Below are 17,080 nucleotides of genomic sequence, written 5' to 3' on the forward strand. Positions count from 1 at the left end.
CCAAGATCAAGAAGAAAGAGTTGACATAAATGTAATTGACGTGGCCACTCAGTGTTACATGGCCACTGAAATAGTTTGTTCCCTTTTTTAAATATTATTCACACTCATTATGGGTCACACACACATTCATTTTCTGCTGCCCATGTTTTTGTTGCCCATGTGCAAGGCAGGTCAGGCTCTTGCATAAGAAGATATGTAAAGATAGGGAGGAGTCTGATGCCTTTGGCATCTTCATCTTTCCTTTCTCCTTCCCTGTTCCTCCCTCCTTCCCTCTCCCTCTCTCCTTCCCTCTCCCTCCCTCCTTCCCTCTCCCTCCCTCCTTCCCTCTCCCTCCCTCCTTCTCTCTCCCTCCTTCTCTCTCCCTCCCTCCTTCCCTCTCCCTCCCTCCTTCCCTCCTTCCCTCCTTCCCTTTCTCCTTTCTTCAAGTCAGATATTTTCAGTGATCTTTCTGTGACCTGATTTCATCTCATGATGGCACCTGTGTGTGTCTGTCTACAGTCTGGCCTATGAGAAGTCTCTGGAATCCCGGTCAAGTTATTTGTGTTTCCGTGTTTGGGAAGACTCAGAAAGGCCTTGTGAATTTCAGAAGTCATGCAGCCTTCTGTAAACTGGTTTTGGTTTCACTTCTCAGCTAACTGGCTGCTTCCTTTTGTTTTCCTCTATCTCCCTATCTGTAGCCTTTACCTTTTAACTGTCAGGAGTTAAATTATCAAGAAACTGGTATACTTATCCCAGGGATCACTGGCTTTTGCTGTTCTCATGACCCTCCCTCAGTCACTTTTGGTGTTCTCTATCCATCTTTAGTAACTCACATTCTTACATGCATATGTATGAATTATTATGCAATTCCATAGGCTTGTAAATTCTCATTGTATGCAGTCCTTTTGTTTGAACTGTCTGTAGTTTGCAGTGTGTCATGAACCTATGCCTAGTACAGAAAGGGAGGTACATGTGCTATCAGTCATAGTGTGATTATGGCCTCTTATGATGGATCCCTGGAACAGGATTACGTTCTACCCTGTCTTCGACATCTTCATTGGAACCTCCTTAGGAAATATTGAGTTACATACATCTCTTTATAAAATGAATGTTTACCCCACTGCTGACCTTCACCCTGTCACCCCATGCTTAGTTGGTTCTCTAGTTTTCTCCGTTGTACTCTTCCCACTGATATTTTACTAATTAATTTTAACCATTTGGCCAGTGTCAAATCATTGTGTCCTGTTTCCATCGGTTGGCCTCCAATTTCCAGATTTCTTTCCTGCCATCCCAGTGCATTTCAGGGCTCATCTGTATCTTCTCTGTCTTTCCTGATGGCTTTTGTGAGTTTGCTGGGGAGCATTCTTAATTCCATTGACCTTCACCTTTACTGCTGTCATCCACTAGATATCTCGAAACTTGTTTCCTTTTTTTCCCCAACATTTCATGTTCTCTGCCCACCTCCATCATGTCTTCACATTTTCATTTCTCCTCTTAAATGTGGTTTTTATCCTTGTCGTGATCTCCAACCTCTGCACACCCTCCTGCTCTCCCCTTCGCCGTCAGTGTTCCTCACTCTCTTGCCGCTCTCTAGGCTCCTTCCTCTTAGCCCACAGATGTTCTCATTTACTTATCCACTGACCCCTGCCAGCCTTCCTTTCCAAACTTCTTGGAAGAGTAGACAAAAAGGGATTCAAATAAGTGCACATGAGATACCATCCCTGAAATTTTTCAATAGTATTTTTGCATTACTGACATCTCCATAACGTTTAACAATGTTGACCACTGCTTTCCTTTGGAAACTTTACTTCTTGGCTGCCATGTGATTGTAGTCCCTTGGTCTTGGATGTCTGTAATTAGTTACTCCCTCTCCTTTTCTTTTTATGACAACATCATCTTCTATCTCCTAATCATCATCTTCTGTCTCCTAATTCACCAAGATTATTATGGCCTTGTCCTTATTGTCTCCTCAGTTTCTTCACCAGTGGTCCTACCTATTCCCATGGTTTCAAATTCTACCTCATTGTGGATGACTCCAATGTCTAAGTCCAGTCTTTCTCCTCAGGTTCTTTCCTCCATTTCTACCAGACTGTGTCATTGCACCTCAAACTCAAGAGGAAGAAAGTGGGATTCATTTTGCCTGTCTCATAAACTAGGTTTTTCTTCCACTTTCTCTTTTTATCTATTCTTGGCCATATGATTGTCTTCGTTACCAAAACTTGAAACTTTGGAGTGATATTTGAGTCTTCTTTCTCTCTATTTAGTTGTTTACTTGGTCACCGAGTCCTATGGATTTTTATTTTCATGATTGTTGTCTACTAAACAAAGATTTCCCTTTTATAAATCCATTTTAAGGAACCTTGATATTGTGAGGGCAGCAACATATTTAGGGAGGGGACTCCCTCTCCCAGTGCTAGGAAATGAGCCCTGAATAGTCTAAACCAAGCATGGTAATCCCATTTTCTGTGGATGTAGATTGATTTAGAGATAAGCATGTGACTCAGTTCTGACCAATGAGACACGAAGAGATGTTTGCTGGGAAAGCTTCTGGGAAAGATTTTGTTCTCTTATAAAAGAAAGATAGTAAAGAGACCTTGTCCACTTCTTTCTGCCTTGATTACAGTTGTTGGAGCTACAGCTGGCTTAGACCAGTGAGATGAGATGCACAAGGCAACATGTTGAGGAGGATAAAAGAGGGGAAGGACAGGAGACTAGCTCCTTTATGAATAGTTTAGCTGCTATACCGGTTTTGGAACCATCTACTTCCATACTTTTGTTGTGAGAGATAGTCTTTTTTAAAAAAACAGAAAACAAAACAATGTTAGTCATTATTCTATTACTTGTTTCTGAACATATTCATATTAATAAATTTCAAAAATTTCTCTCACATCTTTAAAATTCCTTTTAAATACCCTTGCTTCTAAGGAGGATGGGAGGGAGACGCAAGAGGGAGGAGATATGGGGATATATGTATGTGTATAGCTGATTCACTTTGTTATAAAGCAGAAACTAACACACCATTGTAAAGCAATTATACTCCAATAAAGATGTTAAAAAAAACACACACACACCTAAATACCCTTGCTTCTTCATAGCACTTATCTCAATTTGCAATTAAATATTTGTTTGATTACCTGTTACCTGTTGATAACCCCTGTTAGACAGTACAAGGAGGATAGGATTCATTTTCTATCTTAATCTTGCTGTCTCCCCAGTGTATAGCACAGGACCTAGCATTGAGTGCTAGGAAATGATAATGAAACAACGAAAGAATAAAGTGATACCTAGGAAATGAAATGTTTTTCAGATAGCATATGAGGGCTGAGTGGAGAATGCTGTCTTTATTAATGATGTAATAGTGGATGGTTCAGATACCTTATCTTGACCCTTTAAAAATCTAAGGCCATGGAAGCAGCACTCCCCACTCCTACCCCCCACCCTGCCCCACAGCTGAAGGCCCAGAAAATAGAAGGTTAGAGGTTGGGATGAGGTCAGATGTTTTAAATGCCAGAATTTGAATAAAAGATCATGTGCGACTCCTAGGACTAGTTCTGACCTCTTGACTCCATGACCTAATTTTTCACACTCCTCCAGTGACAGGGAGGTGCTCAAACCATTTTGTATCTCATAAATTAATTAGCATATTAACCAGGTTGGCCTGGGCAGTTGGATAGCCTTATAGCTTTTAAAGCTGCATTCAAAGTCTGGTTTCTTTTTTCAAATGGCAATTAATGACAAATGGAAAATGAGATCTAAGCCTGACCAGCTACCCTGAGTATTGAAGAAACCAAGGCTTCATTCTGAGGAGGGAAGCACCACTTTACTTAATGAACTTGTCCCTTCTGCATTTCTTTTGAATCTATCTCTGTAATGTTCCCCTGCCTCCTCCAGATCCTCTGTGTGGCTGCTTTCAGATTTTTTCATTATTTACTACCTCCTCTTTAATTTCTTCCCTGCATAACTCCAGCCCACAAAGTTCTTTCCTTTCAACTTTATTAGCATTTGTTGTCTGGACTCCTAAACTATCTCTTTTATATATCTAATTCTCTATGTATGCCAGTTCTTTCCTCTGTTTTCCCAATAAAATAGTTGCTTGAGAGTGGAAGCTAGTACCCCCGGGTCTGTGGTACCCAGAACACATTATAGAGGGTAAGTTTCATGTAGCTGCTTAGAGCATTTCATGGTACAAACTAAATGGTCCAGCACAAAAGCTGAAATCACCAAAAATCAGTGGGAGGAATGAAGCCAGGAAGAGCAGGGAAGCTCTTAATTTTTTGTTTTGTTTTATTTGTCCTCCAGTGAGTGTGTATTACATTTGTAATTAAAATTTAAACAATAGGTAACAAAGCAAAACAGAATTGGAAGACTTCTGTATCTAGCAAATGGTGGTTTACATTTCCCAAAAAGCATTTTTGGTTCAGAATACCTGAAGATGCTGGATCTATAACATATAAACATTTCCTTAAATGCTCAGTTCAGCTGATAAGAAACTGTAGGGCCACTGCTTTGCATAACTAAAGGGGAAATAAATAACATATTCTTTTTTTTTAAATAAATAAATTTATTTATTTATTTTTGGCTGCATTGGGTCTTCATTCCTGCGTGCGGGCTTTCTCTAGTTGCGGTGAGCTGAGGCTACTCTTTGTTGCAGTGCGCGGGCTTCTTATTGCAGTGGCTTCTCTTGTTGCGGAGCACAGGCTCTAGGCACGCGGGCTTCAGTAGTTGTGGTGCATGGGCTTAGTTGCTCTGCGGCATGTGGGATCTTCCCAGACCAGGGCACTAACCTGTGTCCCCTGCATTGGCAGGTGGATTCTTAATCACTGCCCCACCAGGGAAGTCTCAACGTATTCTTTATGTGGTAGTCCTGCAAGAAATTGAGAGAAGTTCCAAAGACAAATATAATGGAAAGCACAAATTCTTAGAGATACAGAATGCTGAAAGTTATATCTGTTCTCAGGACACTTGTCGTTCCCTAGTGGCCAAAATCTCTTGATACCAACAGGCGTTAAGCTGGGGGACAGAAGACGAAAATTTCAGCCCATGAAAGGGAGAATTAGAAAAATGAAAATCTTCTACTCGAAAGGAGGTATTAAGGCATTTTGGCTTTGAACGGAAGGTAGAAAAATTTCCAAGAAAATTCTTCACCCTTGAGTGCATTGGGGCTGGAAATCATACTCTTTTTGTGGCCTAAAAATCTCTAAGCTGAGAATTTAGTCTGAAATAGTCTCCGTAAATAATAAACTGGAAAAAATGTTTGCAACTTATATTACAGGTATAACATTAATATTCCGATATATATAAAGAGCACCTAAAAATAGAGAGTAAGCACATTAATAACCCTATAGAAAAAATGGGATAGACACACACAGTTTGCGGAATAAAAGAAATGTAGATGGCTTAACCATATGAAAAAATGCTCAACCTCACTCATAAGAAGAGAAAGACCAATTAAAACTACACTGAGATACTGTTTTTCACCTATCAGGATAGTAGAAGTCCAAAAGTCGATAGCATATTCTGTTTATGAAGCTGTGGGGAAATAGGCTCTTATACACTGGTGGGAGAACTTTAAAATGGTACAACCCTTACAGAAGGAAATTTGGCAATATCTAACAAAATTGCACACATATATTTACCATTTGAAATATTATTCCTACTTCTAGAATTCTACCTCTATAATACACTGGTAAAGATATGAAAAAACATATGTAAGCTCAAGGTTATTCATTATCGCACTATTTGTAATAGCAAAGATGGGAATCAGCCCAAACGTCCATCAGCAGGGAATTGATTGAATAAATTACATAATTTATTCCATGGAGTGCTATAGAGTTATAGAAAAGATTTAAGAATGTTTTTGTATAATACAGAATATTTCTCTTGTGATATTGTTAAATGAAAAAAAAAAAAGGTAGAGAAAATTATGAAAAACTGCTATTAAGCATGTGCATGTGCTTATATTTTTAAAAAATGAAGGATAAATGCTATAGGGAGGTAGACTTTGTGATCATGCAGATATTTTATGTAATTTAAAAACTCAAAATAATTACAAAAAATATTTTTCATAAAAATTGAGAACAAGATGAAACAATTGAATCTAGCTGTCTATAGAATTGGTGGGATAATCACACAGGGAGGAACTCTTTTATGTGATTTTACAATCCAGTAATTTGACTATACATCCCAATTTGGATGTATTTTAAAGACAAAAAATCTGTAAAACTTTTCAGAAATCTTATTGTTGATGGAAATGTTGGTGTTGTTATTCTCAGACTATTATGTGTATTGTGGGATAAAGCAGATGAATAATTATGCTGGTTTCTCTGAGAACCAGGATTTTCAATGTGACAGAAGGGAGATACTGATGTAAAATTGAATATTGGGTAAAATCCCTCTTAGTCCTGATTTTGGATTGAAAGTATTAGTATGATTTCATGATGAATTTTTTCCTAAAAAATGTATTTTTTTAGCTCTGTCCACTGAAAAGATCTAGAGAAAAAGATGAACCTGATAACAGTGATCAACTGTAGCTCCTAGATTGTATTTTCTAAATAACATTTCCCTCTAAAATAGCATTTTCCTCTAAAAGGAACTGTGATTTCTTAAAGAAATAGCTCATTTCAAATCTGGAGTAAAACATTTGCAAAATGACCCTGGATATCTTGTCATAATCAAAAGCAAGGACATTCTCAAAGACTACTTGGGTCTTGTGTAAAGGACTCAGGGTTCAATGTGAAAAGGTTCCCATTGACCATAGATGGGGCTCTTGGAGTTTCAAGAAGGATAATAACTGCAGTGAATTGAAGCAAATCAAATATGTTTAAATCCCCAAGTTTAAGTCCCCATTATGATACTTAAAAGAACAAATTAAACTTCATTGGTCGTTTTTGAAGAGTGCTGGGTAGCAACCAATTCATAATCAAAAATAGCAAATAAATAGAAAGAATAAAGCATTTTTTGTTTATCTTGCCTTTCCAATATGAACTGAATCTCCGTGTACTCAACTAGTTGAGGGCAAGTTTATCTTTATAGAGAAACTCTAGCTAAAAAAGGAAGAGTGATGCAGTTAGAATATTACCTTTCTGTAACCTTTAATGAATTAATGGACCTTGGCAATGATCAATGATCATCAATGGCTGCAAAAGAAAGGCAATCAAACATTATCTGCATTGTTGTGGATGATGTGGTGTACATCCAGTTATCCCTTAAGGACCAAAGCATTTATTCCCCCAGGTCTGGGAGTGTTGGCTACTCAAGGCTCATGATTCAGTTCCTCCAAGAATTAATCCAGAAGGGAGCTGCCTTGCTCAAGGTTATGTCCCCTTCCTGGGGGTAGCCTGCTTCCAAATGACACAGAGTAGGAGTTCAAAGTGCTTCCACCCTTACCTCAAAGGAAACAACTCTGAAAGACCATCCTAGCTCCAGAGCTCCCTGTGGGATCAGTTGAGCCTTCTGTTGCAATTGCCATAACAGCTCAGCTTCTCCCATGGCCTAATCCTGCCTCCCTCATCCCTCAGAGGTATTGTACCCAAGAATAGTCCCTAGTAAACTTCTTGCCCACAAATCTTATGAGTTGGTTTATTAGGGAACCTGACTCTGACATGCCTCCTGATAGAAGTAGACACCACTGCCCATGAAGTTGTCTTGATAGGAAATCAAATCTGAATCTGATTGAGATCCAACTTCCAATTTAAAGGAAATTCTGGGGACAGCAGATATGTTAAATGATATAATGGATATGTAATCAGCAAAGTTCAGAATGTTGGAAACTGTAGAACTACTGGATTTTTCAACAATAAATTATAAGAAAAAGATGGAGGGAATGAAACCAGTAAATTAAAAGATACCTAAGATAAATATCAACCAGTTACACTGTATTTAGAGCCTGACCAAATCAACAATGTTAAAAAAATTTGTGAGATAATTGGGGCCATTTAAATAATTACTTGGTATTTGATAATATTAAGGAGTTTCTGTTAGACATTTCTAATGTGAAATGGTATTGTGGTTGTGTTTTTTAAAAAGAGAGTCATTTTAGAGAAACATAATCATTTATGGGTAAGATGATAGTATGTCTGAGTTTTGCTTTATGCTTATCTGGAGGAAGTGGGGAAGTGGGTGGGTGGGGATATAGATGAAACAAGACTGGTCATGACTTCATAATTTTTAAAGCTGAGTGACAGATCCATGAAGGATTATTATACCATTCTCTGTACTTTAGTCTATAGATGAAAATTTCTGTAAGAAAAAGTTGTGTTTTTTTTTTTTAAGGTAGTTCAAAATTGGCAGAATTTCCAGGTTACTGGTAGAAACAAATATAAACCCTTTTTGGAGGCACCCACCCATCAGCAGACAAGCAGATTAAAGTTTTACTGAGTTCTGCCTGCCAGAGCAAAAGCCAGCTCTACCCACCACCAGTCCCTCCCTCCCATCAGGAAGCTTGCACAAGCCTCTTAGATAGCCTCATCCACCAGAGGGCAGACAACAGAAGCAAGAACTACAATCATGCAGCCTGTGGAACGAAAACCACATTCACAGAAAGATAGACAAAATGAAAAGGCAGAGGACTATGTAACAGATGAAGGAACAAGATAAAACCCCAGAAAAACAAGTAAATGAAGTGGAGATAGGCAACCTTCCAGAAAAAGAATTCAGAATAATGATAGTGAAGATGATCCAGGACCTCAGAAAAAGAATGGAGGCAAAGATTGAGAAGATGCAAGAAATGTTTAACAAAGACCTAGAAGAATTAAAGAACAAACACTAGAAGAATTAAAGAACAAACAAATAGAGATGAACAATACAATAACTGAAATGAAAAATACACCAGAAGGAATCAATAGCAGAATAACTAGGGCAGAAGAACAGATAAGTGACCTGGAAGACAGAAGGGTAGAATTCACTACCGCAGAACAGAATAAAGAAAAAAGAATAAAAAGAAAAGAAGACAGACTAAGAGACCTCTGGGACAACATTAAATGCACCAACATTCGCATTATAGGGGTCCCAGAAGGAGAAGAGAGAGAGAAAGGACCTGAGAAAATATTTGAAGAGATTATAGTCGAAAACTTCCCTAACATGGGAAAGGAAATAGCCACCCAAGTCCAGGAAGCACAGAGAGTCCCAGGCAGGATAAATCCAAGGAGAAACACACCGAGACACGTAGTAATCAAATGGACAAAAATTAAAGAAAAGTCATTAAAAGCAACAAGGGAAAAACAACAGATAACATACAAGGGAACTCCCATAAGGTTAACAGCTGATTTCTCAGCAGAAACTCTACAAGCCAGAAGGGAGTGGCAGGATATACTTAAAGTGATGAAGGAGAAAAACCTACAACCAAGATTACTCTACCAAGCAAGGATCTCATTCAGATTTGATGGTGAAATTAAAACCTTTACAGACAAGCAAAAGCTGAGAGAGTTCAGCACCACCAAACCAGCTTTACATCAAATGCTAAAGGAACTTCTCTAGGCAAGAAACACAAGAGAAGGAAAACACCTACAAAAACAAACCCAAAATATTTAAGAAAATGGGAATAGGAACATACATATCGATAATTACCTTAAATGTAAATGGGTTAAATGCTCCCACCAAAAGACACAGACAGGCTGAATGTATACAAAAACAAGACCCATATATATGCTGTCTACAAGAGACCCACTTCAGACCTAGGGACACATACAGACTGAAAGTAGGGGATGGAAAAAGATATTCCATGCAAATGGAAATCAAAAGAAAGCTGGAGTAGCAATACTCATATCAGATAAAATAGACTTTAAAATAAAGAATGTTACAAGAGACAAAGAAGGACACTACATAATGATCAAGGGATCAATCCAAGAAGAAGATATAACAATTATAAATATATATGCACCCAACATAGGAGCACCTCAATACGTAAGGCAACGGCTAACAGCTGTAAAAGAGGAAATCAGCAGTAACACAGTAATAGTGGGGGACTTTAACACCTCACTTACACCAATGGACATGTCATCCAGACAGAAAATTAATAAGGAAACACAAGCTTTAAATGACACAGTAGACCACGTAGATTTAATTGATATTTATAGGACATTCCCTTTGAAAACAGCAGATTACACTTTCTTCTCAAGTGCGTACGGAACATTCTCCAGGGAGAGATCACATCTGGGGTCACAAATCAAGCCTTGGTAAATTTAAGAAAACTGAAATCATATCAAGCATCTTTTTGGACCACAATGCTAGGAGGTTAGAAATAAATTACAGGGAAAAAAACATAAAAAACACAAACACATGGAGGCCAAGCAATACGTTACTAAATAACCAAGAGATCACTGAAGAAATCAAAGAGAAATACCTAGAGACAAATTACAACAAAAACACGATGATCCAAAACCTATTCGATGCAGCAAAAGCAGTTCTATGAGGGAAGTTTATAACAATACAATCCTACCTCAAGAAACAAGAAAAATCTCAAATAAACAATCTAACCTTACACCTAAAGGAACTAGAGAAAGAAGGACAAACAAAACCCAAATTTAGTAGAAGGAAAGAAATCATAAAGATCAGAGCAGAAATAAATGAAATAGAAACAAAGAAAACTAATAGCAAAGATCGATAAAACTAAAAGCTGGTTCTTTTTTTTTTTTTAAAGCTGGTTCTTTGAGAAGATAAACAAAATTGATAAACCACTAGCCAGACTCATCAAGAAAAAGAGGGAGAGGACTCAAATCAATAAAATTAGAAATGAAAAAGGAGAAGTTACAACAGACACCGCAGAAATACAAAGCATCTTAAGAGACTACTACAAGCAACTATGTGCCAATAAAATGGACAAATTCTTAGAAAGGTATATCCTTCCAAGACTGAACCAGGAAGAAATAGAAAATATGAACAGACCAATCACAAGCACTGAAATTGAAACTGTGATTAAAAATCTTCCAACAAACAAAAGTCCAGGACCAGATGGCTTCACAGGTGAATTCTATCAGACATTTAGAGAAGAGCTAACACCCATCCTTCTCAAACTCTTCCAGAAAATTGCAGAGGAAGGAACACTCCCAAACTCATTTTATGAGGCCACCATCACCCTGATACCAAAACCAGACAAAGATACTACAAAAAAAGAAAATTACAGACCAATATAACTGATGAATATAGATGCAAAAATCCTCAACAAAATACTAGCAAACAGAATCCAACAACACATTAAAAGCATCATACACCATGATCAAGTGGGATTTATCCCAGGGATGCAAGGATTCTTCAGTATATGCAAATCAATCAACATGATACACCATGTTAACAAATTGAAGAATAAAAACCATATGATCATCTCAATAGATGCAGAAAAAGCTTTTGACAAAATACAACACCCATTTATGATAAAAACTCTCCAGAAAGTGGGCATAGAAGGAACCTACCTCAACATAATAAAGGCCATATATGACAAACCCACAGCAAACATCATTCTCAATGGTGAAAAACTGAAAGCATTTCCTCTAAGATCAGGAACAGGACAAAGATGTCCCCACTCGCCACTATTATTCAACATAGTTTTGGAAGTCCTAGCCATTGGCAATCAAAGAAGAAAAATAAAAGGAATCCAGATTGGAAAAGAAGAAGTAAAACTGTCACTGTTTGCAGATGACATGATACTATACATAGAGAATCCTAAAGATGCCCCCAGAAAACTAGTAGAGCTAATCAGTGAGTTTGGTAAAGTTGCAGGATATATGATTTTCTACTCTACATAGAAAATCTTAAAGATTCCACCAAAAAACTACCAGAACTAATCAATGAATTTGGTAAGGTTGCAGTATACAAAATTAATGCACAGAAATCTCTGGCATTCCTATACACTAACAACGAAAGATCAGAAAGAGAAATTAAGAAAACAATCCCATTCACCATTGCAACAAAAAGAATAAAATACCTAGAAATGAACCTACCTAAGGAGGTAAAAGACCTGTACTCAGAAAACTATAAGACACTGATGAAGGAAATCAAAGATGACACAAACAGATGGAGAGATATACCATGTTCTTGGATTGGAAGAATCAATATTGTGAAAATGACTATACTACCCAAAGCAATCTACAGATTCAGTGCAATCCCTATCAAATTACTGATGGCATTTTTTACAGAACTAGAACAAAAAGTCTTAAAATTTGTATGGAGACACAAAAGACCCCGAATAGCCAAAGCAATCTTGAGGGAAAAATACGGAGCTGGAAGAATCAGACTCCATGACTTCAGACTATACTACAAAGCTACAGTAATCAAGACAATATGGTACTGGCACAAAAAACAGAAATATAGATCAACGGAACAGGATAGAAAGCCAGAGATAAGCCCACGCATCTATGGTCAACTAATCTATGACAAAGGAGGCAAGGTTATACAATGGAGAAAAGACAGTCTCTTCAATAAGTGGTGCTAGGAAAGCTGGACAGCTACATGTAAAAGAATGAAATTAGAACACTCCCTAACACCATACACAAAAATAAACTCTAAATGGATTAAAGACCTAAATGTAAGACACTATAAAACTCTTAGAGGAAAACGTAGGAAGAACACTGTTTGACATAAATCACAGCAAGAGCTTTTTTGACCCACCTCCTAGCGTAATGGAAATTAAAGAAAAGTAAACAAATGAGACCTAATGAAACTTAAAAGCTTTTGCACAGCAAAGGGAACTCTAAACAAGGCGAAAAGACAACCCTCAGAATGGGAGAAATATTTGCAAATGAATCAACAGACAAAGGATTAATCTCCAAAATATATAAACAGCTCATACAGCTCAATATTAAAAAAAACAAACAACCCAATTAAAAAATGGGCAGAAGACCTAAATAGACATTTCTCCAAAGAAGACATACAGATGGCCAAGAAGCACATGAAAAGCTGCTCAACCTCACTAATAATTAGAGAAATGCAAATCAAAACTACAATGAGGCATCACCTCACACCAGTTAGAATGGGCATCATCAGAAAATCTACAAACAACAAATGCTGGAGAGGATGTGGAGAAAAGGGAACCCTCTTGCACTGTTGGTGGGAATGTAAATTGATACAGCCACTGTGGAGAACAATATGGAGGTTCCTTAAAAAACTAAAAATAGGATTAATATATGACCCAGCAATCCCACTACTGGGCGTATACCCAGAGAAAACCGTAATTCAAAAAGACACATACATCCCAATGTTTATTGCAGCACTATTTACAATAGCCAGGTCATGGAAGCAACCTAAATGCCCATTGACACATGAACGGATAAAGAAGTTGTGGTACATATATACAATGGAATATTACTCAGCCATAAAAAGGAATGAAATTGGGTCATTTGTAGAGATGTGGATGGACCTAGAGACTGTCATACAGAGAGAAGTAAGTCAGAAAGAGAAAAACAAATATTGGATATTAACACATATATGTGGAACCAGAAAAATGGTACAGACGAACCAGTTTACAAGGCAGAAATAGAGACACAGATGTAGAGAACAACTGTATGGACACCAAAGGGGGAAAGTGGTGGGGAGTGATGGTGGTGGGATGAATTGGGAGATTGGGATTGACATATATACACTAATATGTATAAAATAGATAACGAATAAGAACTTGCTGTATAAAAAATAAATTTAAAAATAGGGAGGTTATCTTGGATTATTCAGGTGGGCTCAATGTAAGCTCAAGAGTGTTTGAAAGTGGAAGAGGGAGGGAGACAAAAGGAAAAAAAAGATAATTGCAGTTAGGAATTCAGTAGGTAAGGTAAATAACTAGTCAGACACAGCTGAAGAGTAATTAAGTGAACTGGAGTATAGACTTGAAGAAATTACCCAAAGTGCAGCATGAAGAGACAGAAATGAAAAACTAAAAATTAAAAAGTGGTAAAGAGACATGGGGAATAGAATGAAAAGGCCTAATGTTAGTTGCAGAAGGATAAACAGAATGTGGGAGAAGCTATATCTTAAGAGGTTTGGCTAATACTTTTCCGAAATTGATGAAAGGCATGTATTCTGATTCAGGAATATCTGACTGCATCCCAAGCAGAATGATTAAGAAAATATACATTTCTAACAACATAGCAAAACTATAGAAAACTGGAGTTATGAAAGCAGCTAGAGAAATGACAGATGAGCTACAAAGTAGTAGGAGTGGTGCTTGGCAAAAAGAGGGAAAACAGTTGTGCCCTGAGTACTCTTAGCCTAGTTGCTTGGCCTGAGAACTATGCTCTGATGCCATTTTCATCAATTCTAGACAGTAATTGCCATCACAGTTCCATTGTCTGTGACATTTCTTTCTTGGTCCCATTAGACATCTGGATTTAAGGAAGAATCCGCCATGCTCCCTACAGTTGAAGGTATTTCAAGTCTGCCAGATTTCTCATTAAGTGCCTGTTCATGGCCCGAGGTTACTGGAAAGAAAGTAATTTCTCTCTTTGAGGAAAAAGAAGAGTGGAACTACAGAGTCTGATGAGGAGGCAGTCAGCTTGGGCTTTTCTAAATATCGCATTCCTACTTTCTTCCTAACTCCTACCAACCTCAGTTTCTCTTTCTCTGTTTTTATCTTTTTAAGTGTTACTGGTTTTTTTTTGTGTGTGTGTGTTACTGGTTTTATAGAGCATATACTTGATTGTCATGAAACCTTTAAAAGGTATAGGAGAGACTGATTTCGGCTCGACAGTAGGAGCTTTACTGACCCACTCCCACCAGTGAGACTGGTGAAAATTATTTTTAAAAATAATAAAAAATAAAACCTCTGGAAATGGTCCTAAGGGTAAACAGCAAATAAAGAAACCTCTACTCACTGAAATCTACAAAATTTTGGTAAGAAAGGCAAGAGTCTTTGTCATTTGAACCAAGACAGCTTTTTCCCTCTCCACTTCCAGCTCAGTGAGGTAGAGACTCTACTCCAAACTGCTGCAGCCAGGAATGCGGGACTTCCTCTACCCCCAGCTCCCAGTTGGAGGGCTTCTTTCCTGGGAAGAGCAGAAATGTATCATTTCTCATCCTCCCCTGAGCTACCTGTAGCTAAAGCTAAGTTGTGATTGAGCACATTCCAGAGTGGGTGTTCCCTTTTTCTGTCCAATCTGCACTTGTGCAATGAAGGCGCTGCCTTTGGTGTGGAGCACTGAGAATCCTGGGACCCCATTCATCTTTTCCCTGGCTCATGAGGTGGTCGTTCTATGCTGGGAGAGGCAAGTTGACAGAACCTCCACTGCTGGCTTCTGTACTCCAATGCACTGAGCACTCAACTCCTGGATTAGGAGTGTCACTCAGAAGCTTGTCATTGTTCTGACTTCCAGCTCCAGAGCCCTGACTCAAATTTTGCCTGGGGGGAAGTGAGGCCATAAAACAGATCTCTCCTCATCTCCTCCCAATGGAACTGACTTCATTTGCAACAGAGTGTGCAGAAGTTCAAACCTAAGGATACTGCAGCACTATTTACAATAGCCAAGACATGGAAACAACCTAAATGTCCATCAACAGATGAATGGATAAAGAAGATGTGGCACATATATGCAATGGAATAATACTCAGCCATAAAAAGGAACGAAATTGAGTTATTTGTAATGAGGTGGATGGACCTTGAGTCTGTCATACAGAGTGAAGTAAGTCAGAAAGAGAAAAACAAATACCGTATGCTAACACATATATATGGAACCTAAAAAAACGGTACTGATGAACCTAGTGTCAGGGCAGGAATAAAGACACAGACATAGAGAATGGACTTGAGGACACGGGGGGAAGGGGAAGCTGGGACGCAGTGAGAGAGTAGCATTGACATATATACACTACCAAATGTAAAATGGATGGCTAGTGGGAAGGTGCTGCATAGCACAGGGAGATCAGCTCGATGCTTTGTGACGACCTAGAGGGATGGGATAGGGAGGGGATATGGGGATATATGTATACGTATAGCTGATTCACTTCATTGTACAGCAAGAACTAATGCAACATTGTAAAGCAAAGTATTTATTGTAAATACTCCAATAAAGATATAAAAAAAAAAAAAAAGAACAGTGGAGGTTGTGTTAAAAGGCAGCTGGGAGGAGATTGATGGATTTTACAAAGAGGCACCAGCTAGACTGTACACCAGCTACTTTGCAGGAAGGAACCAGGGAGTAAGACAGTTGGGAGGAACCCTCCAGGGTGAGAACAAACATCAAACAGGGACCTCAGAAACTATTCCTTCAAAGGAGTCATACATTGATAGGATTAGTTTGTTGAACAATTTGTGCCCCAGACATTGTTGAAACAATAGAGCTCTTTATATTTTAGGGATTAACCTTTTGTGTTACAAATATTTTTTCCAAGTTTGTCATTTCTCTTTCAACCTTACTTATGGTACTTGTACAAAAATTTTATTGAAGTATAAATTGTATTGATTTACAATGTTGTGTTAATTTATGCTGTACAGCATAATGACTCAGTTATACTCATATATACATTCTTTTTTACATTCTTCTCCTTTATGTTTTATCCCAGGAGATTGGCTATAGTTCCCTGTGCTATACAGCAGGACCTTGTTGTTTATCCATTCTAAATGTGATAGTTTGCATCTACTAACCCCAAATTCCCAGTCCATCCCTCCCCACCATTGTACTTTTCTATATGGAAGTTAAAAATGTTTCTTTTGACAAAATTGTTAATCTATATAGTTTCTGTTTCTTATGACACATATAAAGCTGTTTATACACCAGGAGTATATAAATATTTTTTCTTCATATTATTTTAAAAATATGAGATATTTCAAACATAAAGAGTTTAGAAAATCTTATACTCACTACCCAGATTTAATAAACTAAAGTTTGCTATATTTGGTTAAGATTTCTTAAAGGCATAAAATATTAGATATAGTTGAAGACCCTTTCGTAATCCTTTCTATTTCCCTTTCTCCTTCCCAAGGTAACCACTGTTCTCAATTTTGTGTGTATCATATCTGTTTTTTATAGTTTATCATATATATCTGTTTTCATATCTGTGTGTGTCTGTATGGATGTATGTTTGTATTTCAGTTTTTGCCAATCTGATGGATGTGAAATTGTATCCCATCCTTCTTTTTATTTCATTCTTCCCTGACTTCTATAGAGATTGAGTACATTTTCCCCCCATA

General features: G+C 37.8%; 1 protein-coding gene across 8 annotated transcripts in view; it reads left to right on the forward strand.

The window, feature by feature from the left end:
- The window catches only part of SIL1 (SIL1 nucleotide exchange factor), a 302,793-nt gene that overhangs the window by 234,503 nt on the left and 51,210 nt on the right, over positions 1-17,080 (forward strand). The gene's annotated exons all lie outside the window — the stretch shown is intronic.

The sequence above is a fragment of the Balaenoptera physalus genome, assembly GCF_965194825.1.
Source record: "Balaenoptera physalus genome assembly, chromosome: 3".
NCBI classification, from domain to species: Eukaryota; Metazoa; Chordata; class Mammalia; order Artiodactyla; family Balaenopteridae; genus Balaenoptera; species Balaenoptera physalus.